Source organism: Oncorhynchus mykiss, chromosome 2 (genome assembly GCF_013265735.2).
Source record: "Oncorhynchus mykiss isolate Arlee chromosome 2, USDA_OmykA_1.1, whole genome shotgun sequence".
NCBI lineage: Eukaryota > Metazoa > Chordata > Actinopteri > Salmoniformes > Salmonidae > Oncorhynchus > Oncorhynchus mykiss.
Window position 1 is genome coordinate 63,502,723 of NC_048566.1, and position 17,197 is coordinate 63,519,919.

General features: G+C 42.1%; 1 non-coding gene across 1 annotated transcript; it reads right to left on the bottom strand.

Moving 5' to 3' along the window:
• Nucleotides 1-10,007: 10,007 nt before the first annotated feature.
• On the bottom strand, nucleotides 10,008-10,148 carry LOC118944230. The gene has a single exon (XR_005039524.1). It is a non-coding gene; the product is annotated as a U4 spliceosomal RNA (small nuclear RNA).
• Between the last annotated feature and the right edge of the window lie 7,049 nt (nucleotides 10,149-17,197).

A 17,197-nucleotide genomic window follows, 5' to 3' on the forward strand; every position in this document is an offset into this window, starting at 1 on the left:
CTGACTGCAGGAATGTCCACCAGAGCTCTTGCCAGAGTGCCCCATGGTGGCGGTGGCGTTCTGGTATGGTCAGGCATTAGCTACGGACAACGGACAATTTAAATATACAGAGATACCATGAAGAGATCCTGAGGCCCATTGCCATCACCTCATGTTTCAGCATGATAATGCACAGCTTCGTGTCACAAGGATCTGAAGACAATTCCTGGAAGCTGAAAATATCCCAGTTCTTCCATGGCCTGCATACTCACCAGACATGTAACCCATTGAGCACGTTTGTGATGCTCTGGGTCGATGTGTACAACAGTGTGTTCCAGTTCCCGCCAATATCCAGCAACTTCGCACAGCCATTGAAGAGGAGTGGGAGGACAACATTCCACACACTGCATGAGGAAAATGATGGTCACACCAGATACAAACTGCTTTTCTGATCCACGCCCCTATTTTTTTAAAAAGGTATCTGTGACCAACAGATGCATATCTGTATTCCCAGTTCTGTGAAATTCTGTATTCCCAGTCCCATGAATTTATTTCAATTGAATGATTTCCATACATGAACTATAACTCAGTAAAATCTTTGAAATTGTTGCATGTTGCATTTGAATTTTTTGTTCAATGTATTAGAGGACATCAAAACTAAACTCAGCAAAAAAAGAAACATCCTCTCACTGTCAACTGCATTTATTTTCAGCAAACTTAAAATGTGTAAATAATTGTATGAACATAGCAAGATTCAACAACTAAGACATAATGTGACTAATAGAAATGCAATAATGAGTCCCTGAACAAAGGGGGGATCAAAAATCAAAAGTAACAATCAGTATCTGGTGTGGCCACCAGCTGCATTAAGTACTGCAGTGCATCTTCTCCTCATGGACTGCATCAGATGTGCCAGTTCTTGCTGTGAGATGTTGCCCCACTCTTCCACCAAGGCACTTGCAATTCCCCGGACATTTCTGGGGGGAATGGCCCTAGCTCTCACCCTCCGATCCAACAGGTCCCAGAAGTGCTCAATGGGATTGAGATCCGGGCTCGTCGCTGGCCATGGCATAACACTGGCATTCCTGTCTTGCAGGAAATCAGGCACAGAACGAGCAACATGGCTGGTGGCATTGTCATGCTGGAGGGTCATGTCAGGATGAGCCTGCAGGAAGGGTACCCACATGAGGGAGGAGGATGTGTTAGTTGTAACGCACAGAGTTGAAGGACCTGCCTTACATACAACAGGCCTACAAGCCTATTTCAGCCTATTGCGGACAGTCTGAGCACTGATGGACGGATTGTGCGTTCCCGGTGTAACTCGGGCAGTTGTTGTTGCCATCCTGTACCTGTCCCGCAGGTGTAATGTTCGGATGTACCGATCCTGTGCAGGCATTGTTACACATGGTCTGCCACTGTGAGGACAATTAGCTGTCCGTCCTGTCTTCCTGTAGCGCTGTCCTAGGCGTCTCACAGTACGGACATTGCAATTTACTGCCCTGGCCAGATCTGCAGTCCTCATGCCTCCTTGCAGCATACCTAAGGCACGTTCACACAGATGAGCATGGACCCTGGGCACCTTTAATTTGGTGCTTTTCAGAGTCAGTAGAAAGGCCTCTTTAGTGTCCTAAGTTTTCATAACTGTGACCTTAATTGCCTACCGTCTGTAAGCTGTTATTGTCTTAATGACCGTTCCACAGGTGCATGTTCATTAATTGTTTATGGTTCATTGAACAAGCATGGGAAACAGTGTTAAAACCCTTTACAATGAAGATCTGTGAAGTTAATAGGATTTTTGCCGAGTTTACCTACGTTTGCATTGATGTCAGAGTGATTACAGGGACAATAGAGTGCTGAGTACCAGGCAGGTAGCAAGTTTGGAAGGCTACTAATGTGCAGCATTAGAGTGCCGTTTTGGAGAAGCCTAGTTACCGTGACTAAATGGTCACTTGGAACTTGACTGCGGTCATGACTTGTAACCGACGGGGTTACGGTCACCATAACAGCCCTATATAAACATGCCACACCAAAGTCATGCAGAAACCCTGGAACTGTAAATCACACATTCCTCCGTCATTTCTCCTTGATAGCAGACTTTGCCAAAATGTCAATGAGGGAACAGCAGGACATCCTAACAAGGTATAGCGACTACAAGACCCTGGTGTCAGACCTCGTGCACTTCTGTCTCTCCTCCCTTTGATGTTACAGCCTGCTGTACCTCATTGGGATCCCCTGCTATTCCTTGAACAGAGCATGTCTTACTTATTATTGCTCAGCAGTGACTGATCGACTGACTGACTTGCTCTTCAAAGGTCTGAGGAGGTACATATAGGACCAGTCCTTCAATATTTTCAGCACAAACACATATTCACATGGGACAAAAGGTGGAGACGTGACCTGTTGAAAGTGTTAGACAGAAGAAATAGTGTATAACTGCTGTGACAGAAGGCTACGTTCCTTAGAACCACCCTGACAATATTGCGATACCAGGCATCAGGGGCACAACTTTCACTAGGGACGGGAGCGTCATGTCTCCCCCACATTCTGAAATTGCATTTTTCTCCCCCCCAGTTATATCATTGCAATGTGATACAAAAAGCAGGAACAATGTGCTTTAAGACCTTCCGGCCGCCTCAGAGCGGTCGGGTAGCCTATTTTGCAGTGTTCAGCTGGCTGGATTTAGGACCTTGTGGTCACCATAGGGCAGGCTGATAGGCTGTATGAAGGAAAAGCTTCTGGAAGGCTGGCTGGACCAGCACCAGAAAGTTGAGCATAGTTCAGTGTGTATGTGTTGCACTCTTCACCCAGTTTTAAAAAGCAAGCAGAGCAGAAACTTTAGGTCACTAAACTTTAGTTCACTGATGTAGCTGGCAAGGTAACTGCTGTTTAACTTAACAGAAAAAAATTAAACAAGTGTTTATTCGCAGTGCTGAGCTAGTATTATAACTGACATGTAATGTTAGATATTGTTTCATCTCCTCTCGACTGAGGTAAATGAATAAGCTACGCTGGCTAGTAGCTACCACAGCCAGGTCAGCTCTAGCCTCTAGTTATCTGTCAGATAGCAATTTGAGGTGGCTATTATTACTAACAGCTGTTGTTTGTATGGAAATGTTTTGTAGACTTTGTTTTGTCCCGTATCAGAAGTAAATGAACTTGGCTCGCTTTCGCCAGTTGATGTACCATTAAGAGAGCTCGCCAAAAGTCGGCTAACGTTAGCTATTATTTTGCCTCAATCACACTAGACCTGAATCAACTGATGAAACCATTGGCCAAACGATTGAAGATTGATATTCAGAATTGTTTTCAGTGCAATGTGAGTTTTATTAGTCTGTATGGCAATGTAACGTTATTGATCTGTCAGTTTCCCTAGCTAATTCCTTACTTTTTACACAGACAGTAATAAACAGCTCTAATGTTACAGCCTTCACTGTCATGGTGCACAGTAGAGGTCTGCGCAGGACCGATTTATTCATCCCGCTCCCGCCTGCACCTGCCTGCACCCGCTGGCTCTCTGCCAGGTTTCCTCCAGATGTGATGCTTGGCATTCAGGCCAAAGAGTTCAATCTTGGTTTCATCAGACCAGAGAATCTGGTTTCTTATGGTCTGAGAGTCTGGAGATACATGACACAAACTCAGATCGAGCTGTCATGTGCCATTTACTGAGGAGGGGCTTCGTCTGGCCACTCTACTATAAAGGCCTGATTGGTGGAGTGCTGTAGAGATGGTTGTCCTTCTGGAAGGCTCTCCCATCTCCACAGAGGAACTCTAGAGCTCTGTCAGAGTGACCATCGGCTTCTTGGTCACCTCCCAGACCAAGGTCCTTCTCCCCCGATTGCTCAGTTTGGCCGGGCAGCCAGCTCTAGGAAGAGTCTTGGTGGTTCCAAGGCCACTGTGTTCTTTGGGACCTTCAATGCTGCATAAATGTTTTGGTACCCTTCCCCAGATCTGTCCCTCGACACAATCCTGTGTCTGAGCTCTTCGGACAATTCTTTAGACCTCATGGCTAGGTTTTTGCTCTGACATGCACTGTCAACTGTGGGACCTTCTATAGACAGGTGTGTGCCTTTCGAAAACATGTCCAATCAATTGAATTTACCACAGGTGGACTCCAATCAAGTTGTAGAAACAGCAAGGATGATCAATGGAAACAGGATGAACCTGAGCTCAATTTCGTGTCTCATAGCAAAGGGTCGGAATACTTATGTAAACAAGGTATTTCTGTTATTTATTTCGGAAAAACCTGTTTTGCCTTGGCAGAATGGGGTATTGTGTGTAGATTGATGAGTACCGTAACAGAATGTGTAAAAAGGGAAGGGGTGTGAATACTTTCCAAATGTACTGTATATTTGTATTTTTTCAAGAGTTGTTCATTTGTTAGGCAATTGGTTCAAGGTGTAACACATTATTTATTATTGAATTTCCTTTGATCTAGTTCAGTCTTATCAATCACTTCAATACATTTAATAATGATATCTTACCTAGCTTGATGACTATGTGCATTTTTGCTTACTTTCCGTTGTAAATGGAGACGCCATATTGGATTGTGTAAGAATGCAGGAAATTAGCTTTAGATGCCCAAACAAATTCTGGGGGAGGACACCAAAGACACCCCCGCCAGGTTATGCCCCCCCCCCAACCCCTGCCAGGTCTCATAGATACATTAGTGATCCTGAAGTGGCTTTGTTCCTTTTCAAGTTATATATTCTATAATGAAATTCATTCATATCAGCACTTGCCAAAATCCTTCTACCTCACTCTTTCCTTATTACCAATACAAGTGCTTATTCAGAAGTGGAAATTGTATGAACTTCATAAGAATTGAGTGCCTTGACCATGGCCTGGACCTTTCATATTCTGCCATAATGGGATTTGCAAGAAGCGTTTCTCTGGGGATAATAAGGGTTTGTGTGATTGCCTACAGTACACTGTAGCTTTGAAAAGCCTGTTTTCATTTTGGAGGTTGGCGCTTCTGAGTGGTCTGGTCTCAGGGAATAAAAAGCTTTTATTCTGTCTGCTCAATCTGGGGGATTTTCATTCAATGATGGGGCTTATTGTTAAAGGCCATGGGTCTAGAAATATCCCGAATGGCTGATTCAAAAAATCTACAGCAAGAACATGTTACCCTAGATTCCTAAAACCGCCTCAGAATTCCCAAATTCTTAATACATATAGGGGAGATGTATTTAATTGTTCAAGCTCAAATGACAATTGATAGCACAACTTGGTGACACACACCACCGACTGTCAAATTACTGCAGTTGAGCACATTTCAAAACTACTTCAGAATCCTACCTTTGCCTGCAGTATCAGTGTCCGGGTGCTGTTGTGAAGTGTGTCTCATGGTTTTGCTGTGCTCTGCCAGTAATATGGTAACAGAAATACAATTAAAAGCACCTGGGCTCTGAGGAAATAGGGGGAGGCAGATACCCTTTAAAAAAGTCACTACAGAGCCCCATTGGCTACCAGGGCCCTGACTGGATGCTTCTAATAATCTGACAGGAACGAGCACGACCTGCGGTTCCCGTCTCTCTGCTAATCAATGTACACACACACACACTGTCTAAAGACACACAGGCATGCACACGCGCGCACACACCCAGATACTGCAAACATGTGCATCTCACACACACACACACTCACACACACACTCACACACACACACACACCTGACCCTGTCCATGGACATCATTACCGACTTCAAATGCCTTTCAAAAAAGACTCAAGGGATGAGGGATCAAAATGACAAGTGACGAACAGTGATTCCTAATATGAGATGTGGATTGTCAGCTCTAGCTTTGTATGAGTGAAATAGGATGATTGATAGATCTTTTATACTCCACTCATGATTGAATGTCCTTTAGCCTGTTACCAACACACACACACACACAATCATATTTCCCAGTGGGACTGTGACTGTATTTATGCTGAAATAACAGTGTGGCGAGGTGTCAGAGTCAAATTAGCCAGTTAATTGGGGGCGACCCCTCCTGCTCTGGGAAGTGATTAAGCGAAAGACAATATTAAAAGATTTCGGGGGACGTTTAATTGGTGGAGCTGAATCATGAACACGGTTCTTGTGAGATGTTGGTATTGATTCCTGTGATCTTTAATCTGATAGTGAGGCACAACATTGTGTAAATAATGGGGTCGTGTATGGGTCACCTCTTGGAGATGACTTAGATTCACATCTGAAATGGTGAGATCTATCTATAATTGGACATACGACGTTTCACTTCAGAATGGCACCTTCTGTTCTTCATAAGTGAATTGTGCTGTGTCTCTTCCAAATGTAAATCCATTTTAAATGTGCCTGTAAGCCTGTGTGCTTTACAGATCTTGTCACTAGCATAAAGATGGACTGTTTTCTACTATTTTGAGAAAAGTCCTAAATTAGGTTCATAAGGATTTTGTGAATTAATAAAAATCTCAGCCTACACAACATGCATTTTTTTTGTGGAGGAGTACAGGTTAGATGTATTTTAGAAGCCCATAACAGTGTACGGCTTGGCATATCAGACATAACATCTCGGGGAGCTTACTGTACATCCATTCTACAGAGATAATACCTAGAACTCAAACACTTCACAGAGCCTTCACATGAACTAAAAAGCTGGAAGGAGGACGTGAAAAGGACAGCATGTCAATGGAAGAGGAACACCTTTTGAAAAGCCACTACGAATGTAGTGACTGGATCTTCACAACTGTTCACTCCACACTTAGAGAATGGCACAGGGATTGAAACAATTCACACACAAAGAGAAGATTCTTGCACATTTCATCAAAGAATTGAGAGAGGGCGATGCGTTGGTTGCCATAGCAATTGTCGACAGTGTCACATGGTTGCCTAGGAACTAGTCCTGCATGTGGTGCTGGGCCAATTTTTTTAATTTTTTTTTATTTTGGCATGCCTCCAAGTACAGCTGGAATGGAATGCAGGTGTTGCGGAATGGTTCAATCTCACCACGTCTTCTGACTGACGGAATCAAGGCCTATCTATTTCTATGGAACATGCTGTCTGTTTGGTCAGAGTAAGCCTATGTCACATCCTCCTGGGTCACATGGAGGGCAGTGGAAGCACAAAGACAACATTAAGCCTGGAAATTAATTCAACTGAGATTGAGAAATGGTCTTTGGCTAAGGTTGCTGGTGCATAGAGTATAGAAATGCATTTTTAAAAAACAAGTCATGTATAGGTTAAATAAAAGGGTTAATGTCTTGAGATATTTAGGTTAACATATTAGGGCAGTGTTCAATGTCCTCATTTCTCCAACCATTAGGAAGGAGAGAGGATCGAACGTTCATATGCTCTGACTGAACATCAAGCAAATCCTCCCTGTGTATATCTCAGACCCTACTGAAGTTGTCAATCACAAATCTTCCATGTTATACTGCATTATCATAAAACTGAAATATCAGAATAAGTATTCAGACCTTTTACTTGGTACGTTGTTGAAGCATCTTTGGCAGCGATTACAACATTGAGTCTTCTTGGGAATGACGCTACAAGCTGGGAACACCTGTATTTGGAGAGCTTCTCCCATTCTTCTCTGCAGATCCTCTCAAGCTCTGTCAGGTTGGATGGGGAGCGTTGCCGCACAGCTATTTTCAGGTCTCTTCAGAGATGTTCGATTGGGTTCAACTCCGGGCTCTGGCTGGGGCACTCAAGGACATTCAGAGACTTGTCCCGAAGCCACTCCTGCATTGTCTTGGCTGTGTGCTTATGGTCGTTGTCCTGTTGGAAGGTGAACCTTCACCCCAGATTGAGGTCCTGAGCGCTCTTGAGCAGGTATTCATCAAGGATCTCTCTGTACTTTGCTCCGTTCATCATTCCCTCGATCCTAACTAGTCTCTCAGTCCCTGCCGCTGAAAAACATCCCCACAACATGATGCTGCCACCACCATGCTTCACCGTAGGGATAGTACCAGGTTTCCTCTAGATGTGACGCTTGGCATTCAGGCCAAAGAGTTCAGTCTCGGTTTCATCAGACCAGAGAATCTGGTTTCTTATGGTCTGAGAGTCTGGAACTCAGAGCGAGCTATAATGTGCCATTTACAGAGGAGTGGCTTCCGTCTGGCCACTCTACCATAAAAGCCTGATTGGTGGAGTGCAGCAGAGATGGTTGTTCTTCTGTAAGGTCCTCCCATCTCCACAGAGTAACTCCAGAGCTCTGTCAGAGTGACCATCAGCTTCTTGGTCACCTCCCTGACCAAGGCCCTTCTCCCCCGATTGCTCAGTTTGGCCGGATGGCCAGCTCTAGCATGAGTCTTGGTGGTTCCAAACTTCTTCTATTTAAGAATAATGGAGGCCACTGTGTTCTTGGGGATTTTCAATACTGCAGAAATGTTTTGGTACACTTCCCCAGATCTGTTCCACGACCCAATCCTATCTCTACGCTCTACAGACAATTCCTTCGAGCTCATGACTTGACTTTTGCTCTGACATGCACTGGCAACTGTGAGATCTTAAATAGACAGGTGTGTGCCTTTCCAAATTCACCACAGGTGGACTCCAATCAAGTTGTAGAAACATCTCAAGGATGATCAATAGAAACAGGATGCACCTGAGCTCAATTTCGAGTCTCATAGCAAAAGATCTGAATATTTATGTAAATATGTTTTTTTTTCTTTTTTTTCTAATAACTTTGCCAAAATTTGGTAGTAGAATGGCCTGACTGAAGAGGTCAGTGACTTTCAACATGGCACCAACATAGGATGCCACCTTTCCAAAGTCAGTTCGTCAAATTTCTACTCTGCTAGAGCAGCCCAGGTCAACAGTAAGTGCTGTTACTGTGAAGTGTAAACATCTAGGAGCAACAACGGCTCAGCTGCGAAGTGGTAGGCCACACAATATCACAGAACAGGACTGCCGAGTGCTGAAATTGTCTGTCCTCGGTTGCAACACTCACTGAGGAGTTCCAGACTGCCTCTGGACGCAACTTCAGCACAGTAACTGTTCTTTGTGAGCTTCATGAAATGGGGTTTCCATGGCCGAGCAGCCGCACACAAACCTAAGATCACCATGCGCAATGCCAAGCGTCAGCTGGAGTGGTGTAAAGCTTGCTGCCATTGGACTCTGGAGCAGTGGAAACGAGTTCTCTGGAGTGATGAATCACGCTTCACCATCTGACAGTCCGACTGCAAAATCTGGGTTTGGCAAATGCTAAGAGAATGCTACCTGCCCCAATGCATAATGCCAACTGTAAAGTTTGGTGGAGGAGGAATAATGGTCTGAGGCTGTTTTTCATGGTTCGGGTTAGGGCCCTTAGTTCTAGTGAAGGGAAATCTTAATGCTACAGCATACAATGACATTCTAGATTATTCTGTGCTTCCAACTTTGTGGCAACAGTTTGGGAAGGCCCTTTCCTGTTTGAGCATGACAGTTCCCCCATGCAAAAAGCGGTCCATACAGAAATGGTTTGTTGAGATCAGTGTGGAAGAACTTGACTGGCCTGCACAGAGCCCTGACCTCAACCCCCATCAAACACCTTTGGGATGAATTGGAAAGCCGACTGCGAACCAGGCCTAATCGCCCAACCTCAGTGCCCGACTTCACTAATGATCTTGTGGCTGAATGGAAGCAAGTCCCCTCAGTAATGCTCCAACATCTAATGGAAAGCCTTATGAATATAATGTATGCACACACGGCACTACACTATGTTGCTTTGTATAAAATTGTCTGCTAAATTGAATATATTATTATATTCTTCCGGTATGCTTAATATTGTCTCATACAATACAATGCTGCCCACATCTGGTTGCTGAACGTCACTACATAACCAATGTATTTTGGTAGACAGTGACATCTATTGGTCATAATAACCATCACATTGCATGCAAATGGTAAAAATAAACGGGATGACTTTTATCTCCAGGGAATTTTAAATCCATTTTAATATGTTGGCCTTTATAGTAGCTTCCAAAGCCGATTAATTAAACAATTCATGATGAGCGACCTGCACACGCAGTCAGTAATACAGACATGATATTATTTTCAGTTTACGTATTTATTTATACAGCGAAATCAGTCTCCTTAGAGACCGTCAAAAATTGCCAAAGCCGACTATATTTCAAGTCGTCTCAGCGGGGTATTGGGTAAAGTTTTCAACTAGCAATAATCGCGCCTCGGATAGACCTCATCGGCTACGATACTGCCACTGCGCAAAGCTGACATAGAATAGGAATCGAGTGGATTGACTATCGGTACAATTACGGTCCCTATGACGGTTTAAATCAATAAATATATCAACAATATATAAACAGGTAAATTATGAATCGATGTAAAATATGATTAAGGAAAAAAGTATTACATGTGTTAGTTTTTAGAGTTTTATTATTTATAATAAACACAAACCGCGCAGTGCATTGTGGGATACTTGGCTCAAAACGTGGCTATCACTGATTAGTAGACTACAGGCTGGATACAACGACCCTTACAAAGTATTCCGATATAATTATATTCCTATTTAGAACATTTTGGGAAGAATTGAGAATCATGTCTTATCTATGTTTTACATTTCTTTCTACAACGTTCTAAAATGGTGCACTCTCTTTTGTTAAGTACGATGGCCATAAAGTAAGAATGCGGTTGTTGACTCCTTGTGGTTGAAAACATCTCACGGATGGTACCTTATAATAATATTCTTGAGGTGATGCTACTTCTATTTTGAGAGCAATATTAGGTCGCTAATATCAACAACATTATCTGACTACACCTCCAAACTATCCCCTAGTTACCACTGAATTTCATGACAATTTTTTTTATGAGCCTATCAGTGCTCTCTAGTCTGATATACGAAGCCCCTTGCCGTGTCAATTTTAGTTTGCAAGGCATTTCATTGTACGTGACATTTAAAACTTTAAATTTGTAACATTCCAACCAGCAGATGGCAATCTCATCTAATGCAAAGTGACAAATCTTCAAGATTCTTTCTGTGACGACCTCCGAGTTTAAAGCCTCTTCAACAAGATTTGCTTTACAAAATGCACAACTACATTGTGTATCAAAATTAGACATAGGCCGAGTAGGCTATTCAAATTATAATGCTCATGATTTTCATGGGTTCTCATGTGCCACGTTTAATTGTTCTAACTTGCTATTAGGGCTGGGAATTACCAGGGACCTCACTACATGATATTATCATGATACTTACTTAGGTGCTGATTTTCTTTTAGCACTTCGATGATCCAAACATGTTGCTCACCGTATGTCTGCTGCAGAGGGACAAAAGAGCCAGGAGAAAAACGAGTTTTGATCAGTCATGGAAATAAAAGGGCTGAAAACAAATAGTCTCCCTATTTAAAAAGAAGATGTGAAGGAAAAACAGAGTATTGGTGCAGGTACAGCCAACTAGTGCAAAAACAATATTGCGATATTGTCAAAAGAATATGATGCATAATCAAAGATAATATCACGTATGTAACTATAGATTTTATCCCCCCCCATCACTACCTGCTATGTAAACAAACCATCAGTCTGTGGTGACAAATTAACAGTATCACCACTCCAGAAATGGAACATCTGACTTATTTAGTGATTGTTTTATTTTATTTCCAAAATTTTACAAGATTAAACAAAGAAAACCGTGTATTTTCCCTTCATTCAATTTTTTGCAATAGAGGAACACTGCAAAAATTATTTTGTGTATAGAAAGCATTGCTCATCAACAGGGTTGGGTAGGTTACTTTCTAAATGTAATCCGTTACACTTACTAGTTACCTGTCCAAAATTGTAATCGGTAATGTACATTTTGGATTACCCAAACTCTAATGTAATCTCATTACATTCCGTTACTTTTAGATTTACTTTCCCCTTAAGAGGCACTAGAAGACGACAAAAATGTATGTTACCAAATGAACGACATCTATTGCAGGATACATCCATGTTAAAGTTGACATAGCTGGCCATATATGGATGTTACATTTTACTTTATGGGTTGGTTATGTAGTCTTCGAACCCATCACTTTCTACTACATATCATAATACAATTAAATTATATTTTTACATTAAAAACAAAGTCTATCAGAATTCCAGTCATTCCAATAAATGTTATACCCCTTGATCTTCAAGAATAGGACTTGGAAATATGGAAGTATAGATTAGCCAAATTAGGACTGATTTTGTTAATTGATTCGAGTTTAAAAATAAATTCTGCACTCATGGACGGGCATGCTTTCAGCACTACTGAAACGTGCTCTTTACATGTGAAAAATGAATGCCATATGCTGCATTTGCTATAGGCCTATTGTTTTCCTTTTTTGTTGGTGACACTTTGATATCTTGATAATATGCAGCTGTTTAAAGGGCAAATCCACAGATGAAACAATAACAAAACGGACACCCCACCTCTGTTTTTGGTTAAAAGCTGAGGGATGGGCCCGGGGGGAAATGTAACCACTCTCAGATTAATAGAGCTATGGATGCGAGGACTGACCATCCATGATATCAACATTATTATTTTAACCATGTTCTGAGTCTATTCAGTGTTTTATTACATTTACAATGTTTACAAACATTGGTGAAAAACAAGCTGATATTTTGGGTTCTCATGGAGTGTGACAGCTAAACTAAGCTCATGAGGCATTTCTAGGTTATATTCTCAAAAAAAATAAAGGGAACATTTAAACAACACAATGTAACTCCAAGTCAATCACACTTCTGTGAAATCAAACTGTCCACTTAGGAAGCAACACTGATTGACCATAAATTTCACATTCTGTTGTGCAAATGGGATAGACAACAGGTTGAAATTATAGGCAATTAGCAAGACACCCCCAATAAAGGAGTGGTTCTGCAGGTGGTGACCACAGACCACTTCTCAGTTCCTATGCTTCCTGGCTGATGTTTTGGTCACTATTGAATGCTGGCGGTGCTTTCACTCTAGTGGTAGCATGAGACGGAGTCTACAACCCACACAAGTTGCTCAGGTAGTGCAGCTCATCCAGGATGGCACATCAATGCGAGCTGTGGCAAGAAGGTTTGCTGTGTCTGTCAGCGTAGTGTCCAGAGCATGGAGGCGCTACCAGGAGACAGGCCAGTACATCAGGAGACGTGGAGGAGGCATTAGGAGGGCAACAACCCTCCTAAGGGCTGCTACCTCCGCCTTTGTGCAAGGAGGAGCAGGAGGAGCACTGCCAGAGCCCTGCCTAATGACATCCAGCAGGCCAAAAATGTGCATGTGTCTGCTCAAACGGTCAGAAATAGACTCCATGAGGGTGGTATGAGGGCCCGACGTCCACAGGTGTGGGTTGTGCTTACAGCCCAACACCGTGCAGGACGTTTGGCATTTGCCAGAGAACACCAAGATTGGCAAATCGCCACTGGCGCCCTGTGCTCTTCACAGATGAAAGCAGGTTCACACTGAGCACGTGACAGACATGACAGAGTCTGGAGACGCCATGGAGAACGTTCTGCTGCCTGCAACATCCTCCAGCATGACCGGTTTGGTGGTGGGTCAGTCATGGTGTGGAGTGGCATTTCTTTGGGGGGCCGCACAGCCCTCCATGTGCTCGCCAGAGGTAGCCTGACTGCCATTAGGTACCGAGAGGAGATATCCGGCCAACAAAGAAATAGAAAACTAGAATGCCCACCCAAATCACACCCTGACCTAACCAAATAGAGAAATAAACAGGCTCTCTAAGGTCAGGGTGTGACAAATTAGCCGATCAGAAGCTTCTAAAGCGATGACATTATTTTCTTGAATTTTCCAAGCTGTTTAAAGGCACAGTCAACTTAGTGTATATAAACTTCTAAACCACTGGAATTGTGATACAGTGAATTATAAGTGAAATAATCTGTCTGTAAAGAATTGTTGGAAAAATTACTTTTAACAAGACATTTGTGGAGTGGTTGAAAAACGAGTTTTAATGCCTCCAACCTAAGTGTATGTAAACTTCTGACTTCAACTGTATGTATATATAAGTCCACAAATGGATGTAGCAACTACAGATTGCCACTTTAAGTCTATCAAAAGTGTGTGAATTTGAGCATGTGTCCATTAGGCCTATGGATTTGTTTTATCTGCATGAATTAGATTGAGCAACAAAAGCCATATTTTAATTCCATTAGGCTGGGATCCGCACTACGCAGCTCTTTCAAGAGCGTATTTTTCATTGGCTCCCCACTGGTTTAAAAAAACAATGATTGATAGGCAGCTTAAACTTCATGAACTCAACCATTATTGGGTTCAAATACACATTTAGATTTGTGAACAGCCACCAACAACATCCACAATCCGTAAGTCGCAAATAGCTGAATGAGAGAGCAGCAGTAATAATGAGTGATATCCATATTGCCATAGACTATACCACTGCTGTTATCCTTACCTCCAAGTGTTTATTCAAATTGGTTAATCTTTGGATGCCGACAGCAGTCGTACCATTGGAAGACATAGCTTGGACATAGCTTGGCCTACAAAAGCCTATTTCTGCTCTTTTCCCGCAATCCATCAAACACATTTGGTTTGTCATCATCGTGGTCTCTGACTTGTGGTCAGACTCGCCCAGGTGGAACAAATCTAAATGTGGTCCATTTTTCACTGCTGATTTAAATGTCATTGAGAAAACAGTGAAGTGTCAAATAGGATTTTTTTTGCAAACTCCTTTCTGAATTTAAAAGTAATCCTCGAAGTAATCATCTAGTTTTTCAAAAGTATCTGTAATCTGATTACAATATTTTAGCTGGGAACGTAATTGATTACAGTTACCGTTTTTTGGGGGGGTAATCTATTACTCCCCAACCCTGCTCATGACTCTTGGCCCCATTTTCTATCTTGATGTAGCCCTTGATCATGACTCTCAGTTCCATATCATCTACTGAACAAGGGGGAGTTTAACTAAAGGTTAAACTGATAAACACATTTTATATGGTAAGGGTTAGGCCATATTTCCATTTTACAGAGTGCTGCTTAGCTATCTAATTAGCTATCTACATCTCCGAACACCTGTGTGTAAATGGAAGACGGACACCACAAACGTGTTGTCACTGAAAAATACTGTCAGCTGCAACTGTACATAACTGTGTTATGGAACTGAGAGTCATGATCAAGAATCGCAAATAAAACTGGTTGAAACAGTACGTATGTGTTTTGCATTTGTGAAATTATTTTGATGTGATATGAAAGTAGAGGGATTTATGTTTCTAGAACCGTACCTCAGTTGAAAATCAATTCACGTTTAAATTGAGTATTTGGCGGTTTTGGCTTCCAGAGCCAATTAGACTTTAAACAGAACATGTAAGGTCCATAAGGAGTAACGTTAGGCTCTTTTAATCCATTATTAGGCTAATCTTCATCATCCCCATAATATTATTTACCCTCTTGCTCTTTTGCACCCCAGTATCTCTACTTGCACATCATCATCTGCACATCTATCACTCCAGTATTAATTCTAAAATGTAATTATTTTGCCTCTATGGCCTATTTTTTGCCTACCTCCCTACTCTTCTACATTTGCACACACTGTACATAGATTTTTCAATTTTTATTTTCTATTGTGTTATTGACTGTAAATTTGTTTATGTGTTGTTTGATTTTGTTGCCCTGCTCTGCTTTATCTTGGACAGGTCGCAGTTTTAAATGAGAACTTGTTCTCAACTGGCCTACCTGATTAAATAAAGTTGTAATATATATATATATACATATTTTTAAACCCAGTATCTCCATTCCAAAAAGAGACCTCTCACAAAGAGAGTTACGGGCTCTCACATAATCAGTTGAAGTGTCCACTTGACTACAGCATGACAATTTCAACAATTACAAGAACTGTCATTTCTATGCAGACATGGAGCAGGAAAGCGACATATATTTGCATATCAATGCATATCAACTGCTGATGTATTTTATCTATGTCTTTATTTTTGTCTCCTATATTTTCTCCTGACGGTAAAAGTTCATTTCATTGTCAGATTATTGATATTAGTTGAGATGGATAGATAATAATACTGAATAAGGCTGCACTAAGCCTCGTTCACACTGGCAGTTTGAAGTGATTTTTTTTCTTCTCGCATATCTGATTCAAATATGATATTTTTGGCGTGAGAGTGAGCACAAGCACCACCAACAATCAAACTACCCGCCACTTGACAGCTAGCGAACCCATGTTAGCAAATTTTTTGTTTTTTTTCACCTTTATTTAACCAACAACTGCGACCTGGCCAAGATAAAGCATAGCAGTGTGAACAGACAACAACACAGAGTTACACATGGAGCAAACAATAAACAAGTCAATAACACAGTAGAAAAAAATCAAATAAAAGAGTCTATATACATTGTGTGCAAAAGGTAGGCAAATAATTACAATTTAGCAGATTAACACTGGAGTGATAAATGATCAGATGGTCATGTGCAGGAAGATATACTGGTGTGCAAAAGAGCAGAAAAGTAAATAAATAAAAACAGTGTGGGGAGGAGGTAGGTAAATAGACCGATAGACTATGTACAGCTGCAGCGATCGGTTAACTGCTCAGATAGCAGATGTTTAAAGTTGGTGAGGGAGATAAAAGTCTCCAACTTCAGCGATTTTTGCAATTCGTTCCAGTCACAGGCAGCAGAGAACTGGAAGGAAAGGCGGCCAAATGAGGTCTTGGCTTTAGGGATGATCAGTGAGATACACCTGCTGGAGCGCGTGCTACAGGTGGGTGTTGTCATCGTGACCAGTGAACTGAGATAAGGCGGAGCTTTACCTAGCATGGACTTGTAGATGACCTGGAGCCAGTGGGTCTGGCGATGAATATGTAGCGAGGACCAGCCGTCTAGAGCATACAGGTCGCAGTGGTGGGTGGTATAAGGTGCTTTAGTAACAAAACGGATGGCACTGTGATTAACTGCATCCAGTTTGCTGAGTAGAGTATTTTGTAGATGACATCGCCGAAGTCGAGGATCGGTAGGATAGTCAGTTTTACTAGGGTAAGTTTGGCGGTGTGAGTGAAGGAGGCTTTGTTGCGGAATAGAAAGCCAACTCTAGATTTGATTTTCGATTGGAGATGTTTGATATGAGTCTGGAAGGAGAGTTTACAGTCTAGCCAGACACCTAGGTACTTATAGATGTCCACATATTCTAGGTCAGAACCATCCAGGGTGGTGATGCTAATCGGGCATGCGGGTGCAGGCAGCAAACGGTTGAAAAGCATGCATTTGGCTTTACTAGCGTTTAAGAGCAGTTGGAGGCCACGGAAGGAGTGTTGTATGGCATTGAAGCTCGTTTGGAGGTTAGATAGCAC